The 14456-nt window shown below is 36.4% G+C and overlaps 1 long non-coding RNA gene across 1 annotated transcript in view; it reads left to right on the forward strand.

The window, feature by feature from the left end:
• The window catches only part of LOC111094844, a 28568-nt gene extending 16256 nt beyond the window's left edge, over positions 1-12312 (forward strand). The window contains exons 2-3 of the long non-coding RNA XR_005385999.1: positions 7413-7626; positions 10663-12312. This is a non-coding gene — a long non-coding RNA (uncharacterized LOC111094844). The remainder of the gene's footprint in view (positions 1-7412; positions 7627-10662) is intronic.
• Positions 12313-14456: the final 2144 nt, after the last annotated feature.

The raw sequence follows: 14456 nt of genomic DNA on the forward strand, positions 1-14456 counted from the left end.
AAATACTATCAATATCACAAAACAAATGAATAAATAAACAAAAAAGCAGACACAGAACTTATAAATACAGAGAACAAACTGAGTAGGGGATGGGCAAGATGGGTGAAGAGGTACAGGCTTCCAGTTATGGAATGAATTAAGTCATGGGGGTAAAGGTACAACATAAGGAATATCGGTGTTACATTGTAATACACTGCAGTCAATAGTATTACAATGGTGTTATATGGGACAGATGATAGCTAAACTTGCAGTGAGCATAACATAAGGAATAAACTTATTGAATCACTATATTGTACACCTGAAACTAACATTGTGTGTCAACGACACTGAAACTCAAGAAACTGCGGTGTTGACACACAATGTTACATTGGTATCCTTTCAGAAACAAAAGGAACAAGCAAAGGGAAAAAAAAAGAGAGAGGCAAACAAAGAAACAGACTCATAACTATAAAGAACAAACTGATGATCCCCAGAGGGGAGGTGAGGGGTATGGGGGGGAAATAGGTGATGGGGATGGAGGGCACTTGTCGGAATGAGGACCGAGTGATGCATGGAAGTGTTGAATCACCATATTATACACCTGAAAATCATATTACATTCTATGTTAACTGGAATTTAAATAAAAACGTAAAAAATAGCTATTGTGACTCATAACTATAAGTCTACAAACTAAAGAATTCTCATAAGAATTTGAGAGAAAAGTCCACCATATTCTGAGGAGATTTGAGTAAAGTCTTTTTAGAAGAGCTCTAAAGTTCTAAACTGAATTAGTTTAGGAGGGCTAACTCGAGGGTAAATTCCTGTTCCTAAATCTCTTTTCTTCATTTCACTTCATTATACTACCTAAAATTCTACCAGTTAGGGATTCAGTTGGGTGTTCCACGGCTTCTTTTTGAAATGAAAAGGTTTGTGAGAGGAAGAAAGATGATCAGGTTTTCGTACATTCTAGTGGCTAACATTGATACAATTGCTTTCATGATGAACTCAGTCATGCTATATGAGAGAACTGACAAGTTTGAGTGTGAAAGGGAAGTTGGCAATTCTAGAGCTGGAGCATAGTATGAGATAGAGTCAGTAGGAGTGGAATGCTACTGTGTGTAAGGGCATTTGGGGGTGCAGGAAAGTAGTCTGGGACATTAAGAACCTACTGCCTAAGAAATGAGTTACTAGGTGGTAATGAAGGAGTACATGGAGGGAAGTGGAAGGATGACAATGACACCTGTTGTCTAGTTTGAAACTTTGCTTAATGCTAGTGCCTGCTTTTATTACATGTCCCAAGTGTATCAAGGATAGTATCATTACTATGATAGTGCAAGTATATTAAGGATTAAATAGACTTTTTTGGGTTAGTATAGTGGATGTTGTGGTCAACAGCTCAGATCACCTCCAGCTCCATTTTAATTCTGAAGCACTCATTTCCCCAGATTTGGCAGTGTTGATCAGCTGATGGCTTCCAATGAAGTCCCTTTTTGGGATTTGGCCCTGGGCAAAGATCATTTCATCCCAAACACGCCCTCTCCCCAAGGTCAGCTTGCATCCAGTGACTGGGTCAATGTGAAGGTACAAAACCCCGCCCCTTATCTCAATTTGAGATAATTCTGAAAAGCGATTCCAGCTCCAGAGCTCCCCAGGAGATCAGCTGAGGCCTTTGCTGTGACTATCACAATTCAACTTCTCCCTCTGCCCAGTCCCGCTGCCCTCACTCTTCCCCTCACAAATGTGTATTCTATTCCTAACTTCCAACAGCACATCTATGTCTCCAAGTGAACCCCACCTTCAACACTTGGAATAAGAACTTAACTAATGTATAACTTCATTTTTATTGAAAAACGAATTTCAAGTTTCGGGCACTTTATGAGGTCTAGGTGATCTTTAGACTTGCAATCCATTTGCTTATATTTTGGAAAAACAAACTCTTGGACTTTTATCTAACTTCCAAGAGTATATAAAGCTTTTTGTATTAATGCATTTGATGAACTTGGTCAAGTTGTCTTGAATGCAAAGCTTGGAAAAATTATTTTTCTCCATTCCCAGGCTTAAGTGGCTTCTTTCTTCCCTAACCACAGATACTGCTTTTGTGGTTAGCCCCATTTCCATTGCGTTTCTCTAACACACATCACACTAACAGCAACAATTACATTTATGGCTCAGTGTCACACTGATGAGAGACTTGGAGGTCAATAGGCAATTGTCAGCAATTGAATCTTCTTCACTTCCGTTATTCCATTCTTTCTAATTCTTCCCCTCTACTTCCTGCCTTGCTGCTCTTTGCAAGAATTTAAAAAACACAAATCATAGCCAGTGTCTGTTCAGCCCTGGATTAAAACCTGAGGTAGAAATGTGTATTAGCCTTAGGAAAAGTACAAATGAAGGAGGAGAATAGGAGGAAAAGAAAGACATTTTTCCAGAGAGACAAAAACTGCAATCCAATAATGACACTTACTAATTTAATAAAATGTGAGACCATGCCCAGCAAAAGCTTGCATGCTAATCATTTCATCATTCTGGTTCACAGTAGGAATTCCAGAGATTGCAAAGAAGAACAAATGTTAAAAAGGGCTAGGGCAATGTTCTTTTCTCTTTGCTTTATGAGAAGGAAAAATAAAAGGTACTCCGTAATTTCTTATCTAGGGATATATGCTTCCACAATGTCTTCTATTTCTTATTAAGAAAGACATGGAATGAGCTAAATAAGCAAAGTGACTTAAACTCATATGAAGTTTCATTATTATACACTCATGTCATCACCTTGTGTCTATTTGTTTTAGAAAGAATTGTACTTACTTTAAGGAATTCAGCATGTTGTGAGAGTTCCGTTAATTTCCTTTTGTGCCCTACTTTGTTTGGGATTTAATTGCTGTTGGGTACCCGAAATGACTACGTGTCACAAGATGATAATTTACTGAAATCTGACATGATCTAGCATGCAGAGAATTCATCAGGTTTATTTGTGAGTTTGGAACCATGGTAATCAACAGTCAGGCCAGATGTTTTATGGGCTAAAAAGAGATACCAGGCAATGTTGAGTGCGATTATCTAAGTGAGAAACACCCACACTCCCTAGGTGTAATGGTGAGTGTGGATGCTTCAGTTTCATGTTATTAAGACTGGCACTGAAAAAAAAATCCTACTCAAATCTTTCATCCATAATACAGCACAGAGGAATAATTTCAGCCTGAACTCTGGATGCAGTGTAGGAAAGGATAGAGAGATGCTGTGGCATTAACTCAAATGAATGGTAGTTTAAGTAGGGCAGAGCAACATAAAGGCAAGAATATATGCATATTCAAATTACCCATCTGCACCATCTACTTACACTTGAGGCATTTCAGCATGCTTATTACCCAGGAACATTTTAATGAGGTGCTCACTCTCAGTACCTGAGCTAATTTGCGTCTCCCAAAAGATTATTTTTTATATGATTCTAAAAGAAAAATAAAAGAGGGCTGAATATTTCATAGGTATATTTCAGGGGAAAAGCCTGTCTCTTCATGAACTATCTCAATGTGTGTAGTTCTGTTATTGGTTAGCATGTAAGATTAATGCATGTGTCAATAAAAAGAGACACTTTCATTAGAAATAAGTAATATAAATATGATAGACACATCTTCAAAATATCAGTTTTTATTGTTGGCTTGTTGATGTGGAAAAATATGAAATTGTGGACAGCAAAAGATAAATGTATAAATAAAAATGAATATAGAAATGATATCTTCACTATTATTTTATACATGAAACTATACAATTTTCCAAGCAACTAGTAAACTCATTAAACCATTATGTTTCTGATTGCATATTTTAGATAGTTAATAATTTAAAATTCTTACCTCATAGACTACCATACTGATCTCATCATAGGGAGAAATATGACTTTAGTAATCTGTGAGCTTGAATTTTTGTAACAATTATCAAATCACATACAGTGGAATAATTGTATATACATTAAACAAATGAGAACATCAAAATAAAAGATTTTGGAATGTGAGTCTAGTTAATGCCTTTGCATGTTAAGTCAAAATGTACAGACATCCAGGATATTTATGATCCCCAAGTGATGACTTATGACATACTGTTTCCTTGAATGAAAGCTATGCTCATTACATGCATAATCTTTTCTTTCAGAGTTTCCGTAGATGAAAACTATTTTCCCATATGGTCTCATGGATCACATTAAAGTGTTCTAAATCTCAGTCTCCTCCTTTCTAAAATGGAAGATTTGAAAAATATTTCCTTAATCTACTTTTGAATTTTCAAAGTATATGATTCTTTAACCTTAATATTTTTCTTTAAAAAAGACAAAACTTCTATAACCAATGAATATGAGCAGTGTTTTATTAGGATATCACTTTTATTATGATCCCAGTACTGTTGTAAGAGCCAACACTCAACAAAAGGGACCCTAAACTGTTTTCCAACTTTTATATTGATTCAGCAAAGAGAATGTTTTTGCAAAAGTAGCATTGTTTGTAGCTGCTTTCATTAGACTTCTATATATTGTCACAGGACTATATAAAAAATGTTCTCTGTTGCACTTTATTTATTAGGGCAATTTCATCTTTACTGGTGGACCCATTTATCAGAAGAGTGCCCACTTGTGTCCTGTCCAAATTTATAAAGGGTAGGTAGTTAGGAACCCTTCACTTTGGCCTCTTGCCTTGGGTTGAAGAGTCATGGGCAGACAGCAGGCTATACTTGTGCTTCTTACTTCCTCACATCAGATTTATAAAGTGAAAAGTCTAATTGAACCTTATTTGGGAGAAGCAAAAAAAAGCAGACTTCTTGATTTTATTCAGTTTTAGACTCCTGGGGCCAATGGCAGCCACATCACCATAAGTGAGCATGTTGTGCTCACTTGAATTCAGCAGACAGACCAGAATCATTGGAAACTTTAGCTCTCATTTTGATAACATGGAAACACTTACCTTCTGGTATTACAGAATTATAACATATCTATATCTACCTGTATACATCTTTCAGAGAAAAGTTGGCTGATGTCTTTATTGCTTTGGAGTGTTTTATGTATAAACTCATATACATTTTAAGCATAGATAATTTCTGTAAAATTATAAAATAGCAAAGAATGCTAGATGGGAATTTAAGGATGATTTAGTGAAAGTCCCTAATTTTCTAGATAGGAACTCTTGGGACTCAGAGATATTGAGTGAATCACCACAAAACCAGGGGTTGGCAAGGCTAGGACTACAAAGCTGGTCTTTTTCGACATACAAACACCAGGTCCTCCTGTTTTGAATTCAAATGTATCATAAGAAATAGTGTGAAGAGTTTGTTTTGCTCACCTTAATTTAGGGGCAACTTATCTACAGTATCCTGATGTCTAGGTATATTGAGAATTTTGGCCACTAAACAGTGCTTGAAGTTGAGGCAGCAGAGATCCACCACACAATTGTACTCACTGCATATTTTTGCACCAGATTATAAACTATATTCTTCATTCGTGTGTGTGTTAAATGCACATTTATTTTGAGTGCCTGTTTTGTTCAATAAAGAGTTACATGCCCTTCAGAAGGCAGGAATTTTCCAGCACTGGGGCCAAATTATAGAGCTAAACTTTAGAGAAAAAAAGCACAGTATGTTTCCAATCACATCTATTTTTATGCTGTGAACACTCTTCTTGTACCGTGTCATTAGGACCTTTGTGCCTTATAGCTTCAAAATAAGCTTGTTGTGAGCAATATTTTACATCTTTATTTTACATTTCTTCCCAATTCCCTTTCCAAAACACACACATATATCATCACTGTTGAGCACCATCCCGTGGGACAGAGAACACACAGGTGACCAAAAAAAAAAGATGACAAAGAAGTTGCGAGGTCATCTGGAAAACAAAATAAGATGAAACAAACACTAACTCTTGTTTTCTTTTAAACAAACAGCCTGGGGGGATGGGTTTTTTCTCACTACAGAAAGAATCCAAAACATTAAATAGCTTAGCACTACTTAAAAAAAAAAAAACCTCTTTTGAAACGTCTGTCCTTAGAAGGTGAAAATCTAGTCTGACTCCTTATCACCAAGATATTTCAGAAAGCAGTTATTCAACTCGATCACAGGATGTATCAACATTGGTGATCCTACAATGTATCTTCACAATAAGTTATCTTCAAGGCTCCCAGAAACTCAAGAATGAGTACAAAAATAATCAAGCCTAAGGCACAATTTATTTTAATAATAGAGGGGCTATTACTTGTTGAATGTCTACCATGTACCAAGCATTCTGCTGGGCCGTTCATACATTCTATTCTCTCTCTACAAAACTATGACATTGGTATTTTATTTTTATTTTACAATTGAGAAAACTGAGACTCAGAAAGTAAAGTGATCTCCTCCGGGCCATTGTGGTGCAGCTGATTGAAAGCTGTGTTTGTGTCATTGAAAGTCCCTTCTTATTCTACTGGGCAACCTTGTCCTAAGCATAAACTTTGGATATTTTTACTGTGGCAGGAGGGAATGAGAAAATGTATTCACTATTTCTCGACCCTCTAAACTCCTGCATGACCTCCAGCATCTAAACCTGTCTTTTATACTCGATAAGCTAGTCTCAGGCTGAGAATCAATTTATCTGGGCCTGGAAACTTGAGTTCCCTTCAAGAAGCCAAGTTACTTCCTATCTCCTCAATTACCATGGATTTCAGTTTGTTTATTATTATATTTCTTGTACTATTTCTATTCTGGATAACCTTGAATGAGGGGACGTTTATGCTTTCTTTCCAATCATGCTGTATTCCCCATCAGTGATTTACTCCTGCCACCATTGGATAAAGTGCTATGAACAGCACTGGTTATTGACCTCAAAGACTGCAACAACTGACAGGCATTTTGATACATCAACCCTATCTTTCTTTGGGAATACATGAATGGTGATCTGGCCCTTCTAGGGCCTTAGATTTTCTTTTCAAAACTTTTAGTACAGGTGATGATATTCTTAACACTGACAGTAGTTTATAGGCCACCAAAATTCTAGTTTTAAAACACTTCTTATTTATTTTACAGAATTATAGCCACAATGGTCTGGGTGTGATACATTGTATATATTTCAGGTATATTTTTATGAGAAGTAAACCTGAAATTGGTCCCAACCAACAAGTCCTCTCAGGGTCTGTAGTTTCACCTTTCCAGAAATATAAACAGAAAGCATATTTAGCACCTGGGAAGCTCATTTTTTCTTTAGGCTAAGTTCTAAATAGGTGGTGAGCCTGGCTGTTCTGACTCTCCCCCATCTATCATTGTACTGCTCCTTGGAGAGTAACCCCTTCCAATGTATCACAGTCTGGATTATCTCATTACATGAAAAACTGTTGTCTCAAGTGTTATTATATTTGATTTCATTACATAATTCTTTGAAAAATTTTCTTTGGCCGAATCTTTTCCTTAAGAATGTTAACTTTCATCCACAGTACAAATCAGTTTGAGAATCACCATGTGTTTGAATAAAGTAAATAGAGCTGCAATCAAAATACCAAAGTCTGTACTCTGGTAAACGAGCTGGAGAATACAGTCCAGAAATAAAGAGAGCCATGGTATGAGGATGTTAGACCTTGCAGATCATCTCATCTTGCAGACAAGGAAATTAAGGACAAGAAAAATGAAATGATTCACTCAAGTCACAGGGTAAGTTCATTATTGAACATGAAGAGAACACATGTCCTGTGAAAGCTGTTTATCCTTCTATATCCCTTATTTTTAACATTGACTGCACGTTTGAATTACTTAAAGAACTCTTAAAAATACAGATGTCTGGGCCTTATCCGCAAAGATTTGGATTTAATTCATCTAGGGTGACAGCAAGTCATTTGTATTTTTAAGGCCCTTAGCCAGACTCTTCTACCATGCATCCAAGAATGAGAGCTACCAAACTGTATCATGGTGCTTCCCTAAAAGTAGAAGCATAAATCATTGATTTGGCGGCTACAGTGGAAATGCCTGTTCTCTCGAATGAATTTATTAAGACCTTTTCTTGATTAGGTATGTTGGAGGAGCTGCTACACAAATGGCATGATATGATAATAAGCCAATGTCGGGGTGTTGTCCCAGACACCTAAGTGATCCCCCTTTGGCTTATTACGAAAGGAATTCTAGCTTCAAGAATCTCCATGTTTTGGATCCCTGGGTGGCTCAGTGGTTTAGCGCCTGCCTTCGGCCCAGGGTGAGATCCTGGAGTCCCGGGATCGAGTCCCACATCCGGCTCCCTGCATGGAGCCTGCTTCTCCCTCTGCCTGTGTCTCTGCCTCCCTCTCTCTCTGTGTGTGTCTCTCATGAATAAATAAATAAAATCTTGAAAAAAGTCTCCATGTTTTGTAGAAGATGACTGGTTGTTCTTTATATCTTCTGCTTCAGGAAGCCATCACTGAACCTCCTTCTTTGCAGTCTTCTTTAGATGTCCTTCCTATGTTCTGTCACAGAACTATGTGATTCTGTGTGTCACCACAGATGCCATATTGCATAGGATTGAGATGAGGGATTTTTTTTTGGCCTGTTTCTCCCACTAGACTCTGAGAAATATTAGGGGAGGAATCAGCTACTTGTGTTTGTATCTTTGGAAATTTAACATATTTCCTGCCAGAGAGTACCTGAGAGGGGAACTGAATTTGGAGTTCTAAAAACACAATTACAATGAATTTAGTGAAACAAGAGGAGAAAATGTTGCCAATTCAGAATAAAGATAACAGAAGAGTGCCTGGTGCCAAAAGGACCAAAAATCTGGTTTGCCTCTGCTATTCTTGTAAGGAAAGAATATGATGCACAAAAGACTCTTTAGCCTGTTTCTTGCAATGTTGGATCCCCAGTGCTTTGAACAGGCTGACATATAGTAGGTGCTGAATGAATATTTGTTGGAATAGTAAAGTGTGTGATATCTTGTTCTTAACAAATAGATACACTTGCTCCTACTAATTCCTACTCCTATCACTTCCCCAAATATGTATGAATTTCTTACACATAGATTGTGGTCAATAATAATTAAATGTACGATTAGTTGAAGGTTCCATTCTATAAACTATTCCTATGCTCTTCAGATATTTCTTGTCTTAGACTGTGTTAGAAAAAGGAGGTGTCATTGTAGTCTGAAATAATGCTTCCCTGAAAGTAGAATTCTGGTGCCTTGCTGTAAGGGACATCACGGAGATCCTGTCTCACAGGTGTGAACCATACTGCCTGGAGTTCAAGTTGCTATGGTTCACTAATATATTTAGATATTCATTTACAGACAGGCTCAAAAGTCAAGACTAGTATCAAAACTGTCTCTCTAGGCCCAACATCAGTAACTGGGCTAACTCCCATCCACCTCTCCCACCAGGATTTTTTTTTAAAGATTTTTAAAATTTATTTATTCATGAGAGACACACAGAGAGAGGCAGAGACACAGGCAGGGGGAAAAGCAGGCCCCATGCAGGGAGCCAGACGTGGGACTCCATCCCAGGTCTCCGGGGTCATACCCTGGGCTGAAAGCGGCGCTAAACCGCTGAGCCACCTGGGCTGCCCTCCCACCAGGATTTTGTCCTAAATTACTATTTGGCCTCAGATTAGCCACTTGCTGCAAAGGACCAAAACCACTTTATATTCCAGATAAGTAGCCCACAAGGGCCAGTTGAGATATCAGGCTTTAGTCAAGTGGACTGGAATTCAAGGCTATTACTTTCAAGAAGAAACTAAATTATCAGGTCTTGGAGAGAAGCACCATTGTCTTATTTATTGTCCTTAAAAAAATCTTCGGTAACCCAGAAGCCAGGAATCATCCTGACACATCATGTTCTGAATCTAGATACCAGTAGAACATGGAGGTTCAGTGAAGAGGTAACATGTGACTTGAACAGCTGAAGCAGAACCATGAGAATATAATTTTAAATTGCAGCAACATTCTAAGCTCCACAAAATACAGACTGAGAATTGAGGAACAGGCTGTGGTAGGAGCACTATTGCTATATGACCTGTGTCAGTACTGGCCCAGAAACTAAGATGAGATAGTCCTATAGTTATGATCAGTTAGTAGGCAGGACTGTGGGGAGCTAAGGAGGTTAAGATAAACAGAAAAGAAGACAGGCACTAAGGTCCTATATTCATATAAATCCAAGAAAGCTCACAGGTCTATAGGGTTTTCTCCTTGCCTATTGAGTCTTTGGGAAGCTAAGTCCAAGGCGTATTTTCATGTTCATGGCAAGGATGTGGGTGAGGAAGGAGCAAGATAGTAGTTTGGTTTGGTATTTAAATGAGGAATAGCCAATCTCTTATTTTTTCCCAAATAGAAAAAATAAGCAAATATGTGTGGCATAAGAATAAGAATTTATCTGGGCTGCCTTAAATCTTTTCTGGAATGAAACAGAGAATAATAAGTAAAAATATAATTGATCATATTTAAAATCTCCTATGAGGAAGGAATGGAGGAGGGGATTTTTAAAACATTGAACTTTTGTATGGTAGGTATGCTAACGAAAATCTATTGATTTTTTCATATGACTGTAGAAACACATCTTTGGTAATTACAGTTCTTTTGATTTTAAAAATAAACCATACATTTGCTTGTTTTCACTACAAAACAGCATTAATAAAGACAGTGTAGTATTAGCATAAAGATGAATATATAAATCAATGGAAGAAAATTGAGAGTCCAGAAATAAACTCTTATATTTATTGCCAATTGATTTTTGACAGGATACCAAACATTTCAACAAGGAAAAAAGTCTTTTCACCAAATGGTACTGAGACAACTAGATATCTACAAGCAAAAGAATGAAGAGGGACCCTTACTTTACACCATACACAAGAATCAACTCAAAATGAATTGAAGACCTTAATATAAGGGTTCAAACTATTAAACCCCTAGAAGAAAACATAGGTGTAGATCTTAATGAATGTACATTAAGCGATGGCTTCTTAGTTATATCACCAAAATAAAAATCAACCAAAGGAAAAAAATGTTAAGTGGAACTTTATAAACATTTTAAAAAAGAGTATTTCAAATGACACTCAATAAAGTGGGTTTAATGCATGTAACAGGAGAAAACATTTGCAAATCATATATCTGAGAAGAGTGTGGAATACAGAATATTTAAAGACACCATTGCATCTCAGCAATAAAAACACGGATAAGCTGATCAAAACAGGAGCAAAAGACTTAAATAGAGATGTTTTTCAAAAATGATGTAAAAATGATCAATAAAGTGGTGCCTGGGTGGCTCAGTCAGTTAAGCATCTGTCTTAGGCTGAGGTCCTTATCTCAGGGTTCTAGGATGGAGGTCAGACTCTCTGCTCAGACTCACAGCAGTCTGCTTGTCTCTCTGCCCCTCCTGCTCATCGTGTTTTCTCTCTTTCAAATAAATAAATAAAATCTTGCAAAAAAAAAAAAGGTCGATAAATACATAAAGGATGCAAAACATCAATAGTGATTAGGTAAATGCAAATCTAAACCACAATAAAATACCATGTTACACTCTCTAGAATGGTTAGAATCAAAAAGACAGACATCATGCTTTGGTGAGGATGTGAAGTTGGAACCCTCAAACATTGCTGGAGGACATGTAAACTGTGCAGCTGCTTTTGAAAACAGTTTGGCAATTGCTTAAAAAGTTAAATATAAAGTTATCATATAACCCAGCAATTTCATTCCCAAAAGAATTGAAAAACATGTTTCTACAAAGACTTTTACAGAAATGTTCATAATAGCATTATTCATAATAGTTAATAAAATGAAAATGACCTAAATGTCTATCAACTTATGGACAGACAGGATGTGGTATATCCATTCAATGGACTAGTCTTCAGCAATGTCCATTAATTGAAGGATAAAAACTGAGATGTATTATCCAGCAATGAAAAGGAATGAGATACTGACATATGCATTGAAAGTGAAAAGAATTCCATATTGATACATAGCCCAACATGGATGGACTTTAAAAACATTGTAAGTGAAGAGTAAGTGAAAGAAGACAGTTACCAAAGATCATTGATTGTATAATTCCATTTATATGAAATGTCCAGAAGAAGCAAATGCATAAAAACGGACGTAGATTAGTGCTTGACAGGGGCTAGAGGGAAGGGGGAAATGAAGCCTGCTTCTGTGTAGGGAGTTTCTTTTTGGGGTGTCTAAATATTACAGAATTACATAAGGTAGTGATTTTTGCACACGCTATGACTATACTAAAGAACACTGAATTATACACTTTAAAAGGTTTAATTTTATGTGACATGAATTATGTCTCAATAAAGATATTATTAAAAAATATTGATGGCTGTCTGTAAACCTTGCCAGGAAATACAATGCATTCAGAATAGGTCCTCAAATTTTTCATAAACATTTTTCATCCAAACCCATTTGTAAGTTTTTCTTTTCACGCATCTGTTCCAAAGGAATATATATATATATATATATATATATATATATATATATATTATCATACAATACATTATCATATTACCAAGGAGGAAAAAATCCAGCACTTACAGAAACTTAAGTACAAACAAGAAGCTTATCTGAGCAGAAACGAGAAATGTTTTGTTGGCAAGCCATGGAAAAACCAAACTTGTTCATTTAACTTCTTGCATTCCAAGGTCCATTTATGTCACGGGTTTGAGTCTAGTAACCGCATAACTTGTGATAACAGTTACTGGATACTTCTGCATTCATTTAGAGGCAACTTTTTATATTTGTGGCCATTTGTTGCAAAATGGGAATTTCGGTACTGACTCAATTAGTTGGCTTTATGAAGTTTCACAGAGGAAAGCAGAACACAAGAGAGAAAGAAAAAAAAAAAACATTCTTAGAAGTGTGAGGGTCTTTCAGCACCCCGGAAGAGGAAGAGAGGTGCCTATGTGTGTGCATGCTCACAATCACAAAGGCAAAAGAGTGAAGGTTGAAGCCATAAGACTTAAAAAATGGTGATTTAAAATGATGACTTAGGAGAGTGCCATATAATAAAGACAGAGGACCTGAAATACTCATTTCTACTTCTCTGGAGGAACCTGTAATGTTCCAAAGGGGTTAATCATTGAACATCACAGGGCAAAGGCCCAAGACATCAGGAAGTTTCATAAAGATCAGCGGCCTATAGTTTCCTTTCATACTTTTTTAAACAAAGATAAACAGGACACAGGACATGTTCTTTTCTTAATAGCTTTATTGAGGTATAATTGATGTGTAATAAAGTGCAGTGTTTGTATCTAAAGTGCTCAATTTGGTAAGTTTTGCCATATGTTTATGTCTGTAAAGCCATCACCATAACCAAGACAGTAACCAATGAACGAATTCCACATCACCCAGAAATTTCCTACTGTTCCTTTGTAATCCTGTCTTCTTGTCCCTCCCTAAGCATATCACCTTATCTTCACAACTGTCCCTCCTTCCTCCACAGAGCACCTGCAAGTCTGCATTTGGTCACCGTAGGTTACTTTGTACCTTCTAGAGTTTTATATTAATGGAATCTTACGGAATCTACTCTTTATTTTCTGGCTTCTTTTACTTACATCATTTTGAAATTCATATGTGTTGTTATGTGTATCAATAATTCATTATTTTTATTGCCTATACCACAATTTCTTTTTTTTAATCATTTGACCTGTTGATGGACATTTGAGTTGTTTTCAGTTTGGGGCTGTTGCAAACAAAGCTACTCTGAACATTTGTATATAAGTCTTTATGTGGCCACGTGCTTTCATTTGCTAATTAATTTTTTAAAACATACAAACTATTAATATGGCAATCAGGATTTATTTTGACTGAGAAATAGCATAGTAAAGTTCTTTTTTTTAACTCCAGGAGGAATTTATTTGTTATTAAAAAAAAAAACCTCTGCTACGAAATGACAAAACTACTGCTTATTTGAATCAGTTCTGTGTAACTATTTGTCAAATCATCCGTAGAACAATTATACAGTTACCTTGTCAACAAATGTAAATTAATTCTTTTCTATTTTTAAATATACACGTGTATATATATACTTTTTTAAAAAGTAGGCTTCACGCCCAGTGTGGACCCCAACACGGGGCTTGAACTCACAACCCTGAGATCGAGACCTGAGCTGAGATCAAGAGTTCAACTGAGCCACACTGGTGCCTCTATTTTTAAGTATATTTTATGTTAATTATAGATATCACCAAATTGCCAGTGATCTTTTCCCTTATACTCTGTAGTTTCTATTATTTTTTTCACCAGGTGTGTATAAATTGTAAAATAAAGCAAAATTGTTTGAAATTATTATTTTTTTCCAATGGATAAAGCAATATTGAGAAAGAACAAAGCTAAAGGCATCACACATTTCAAACTGTATTACAAAGCTACTGTAATCAAACCAGTATGGTACTGGCATAAAAACAGACACATAGACCAATGGAACAGAATGGAGAACCCAGAAATAAACTCATGCAAATACAGCCAATTGATCTGTGATGAAACCACAAAAAATATGCAATGAGGAAAGGATAATCTCTTCATGAATGGTGCTGGGAAAACT

Source organism: Canis lupus, chromosome X, assembly GCF_011100685.1.
Source record: "Canis lupus familiaris isolate Mischka breed German Shepherd chromosome X, alternate assembly UU_Cfam_GSD_1.0, whole genome shotgun sequence".
NCBI classification, from domain to species: Eukaryota; Metazoa; Chordata; class Mammalia; order Carnivora; family Canidae; genus Canis; species Canis lupus.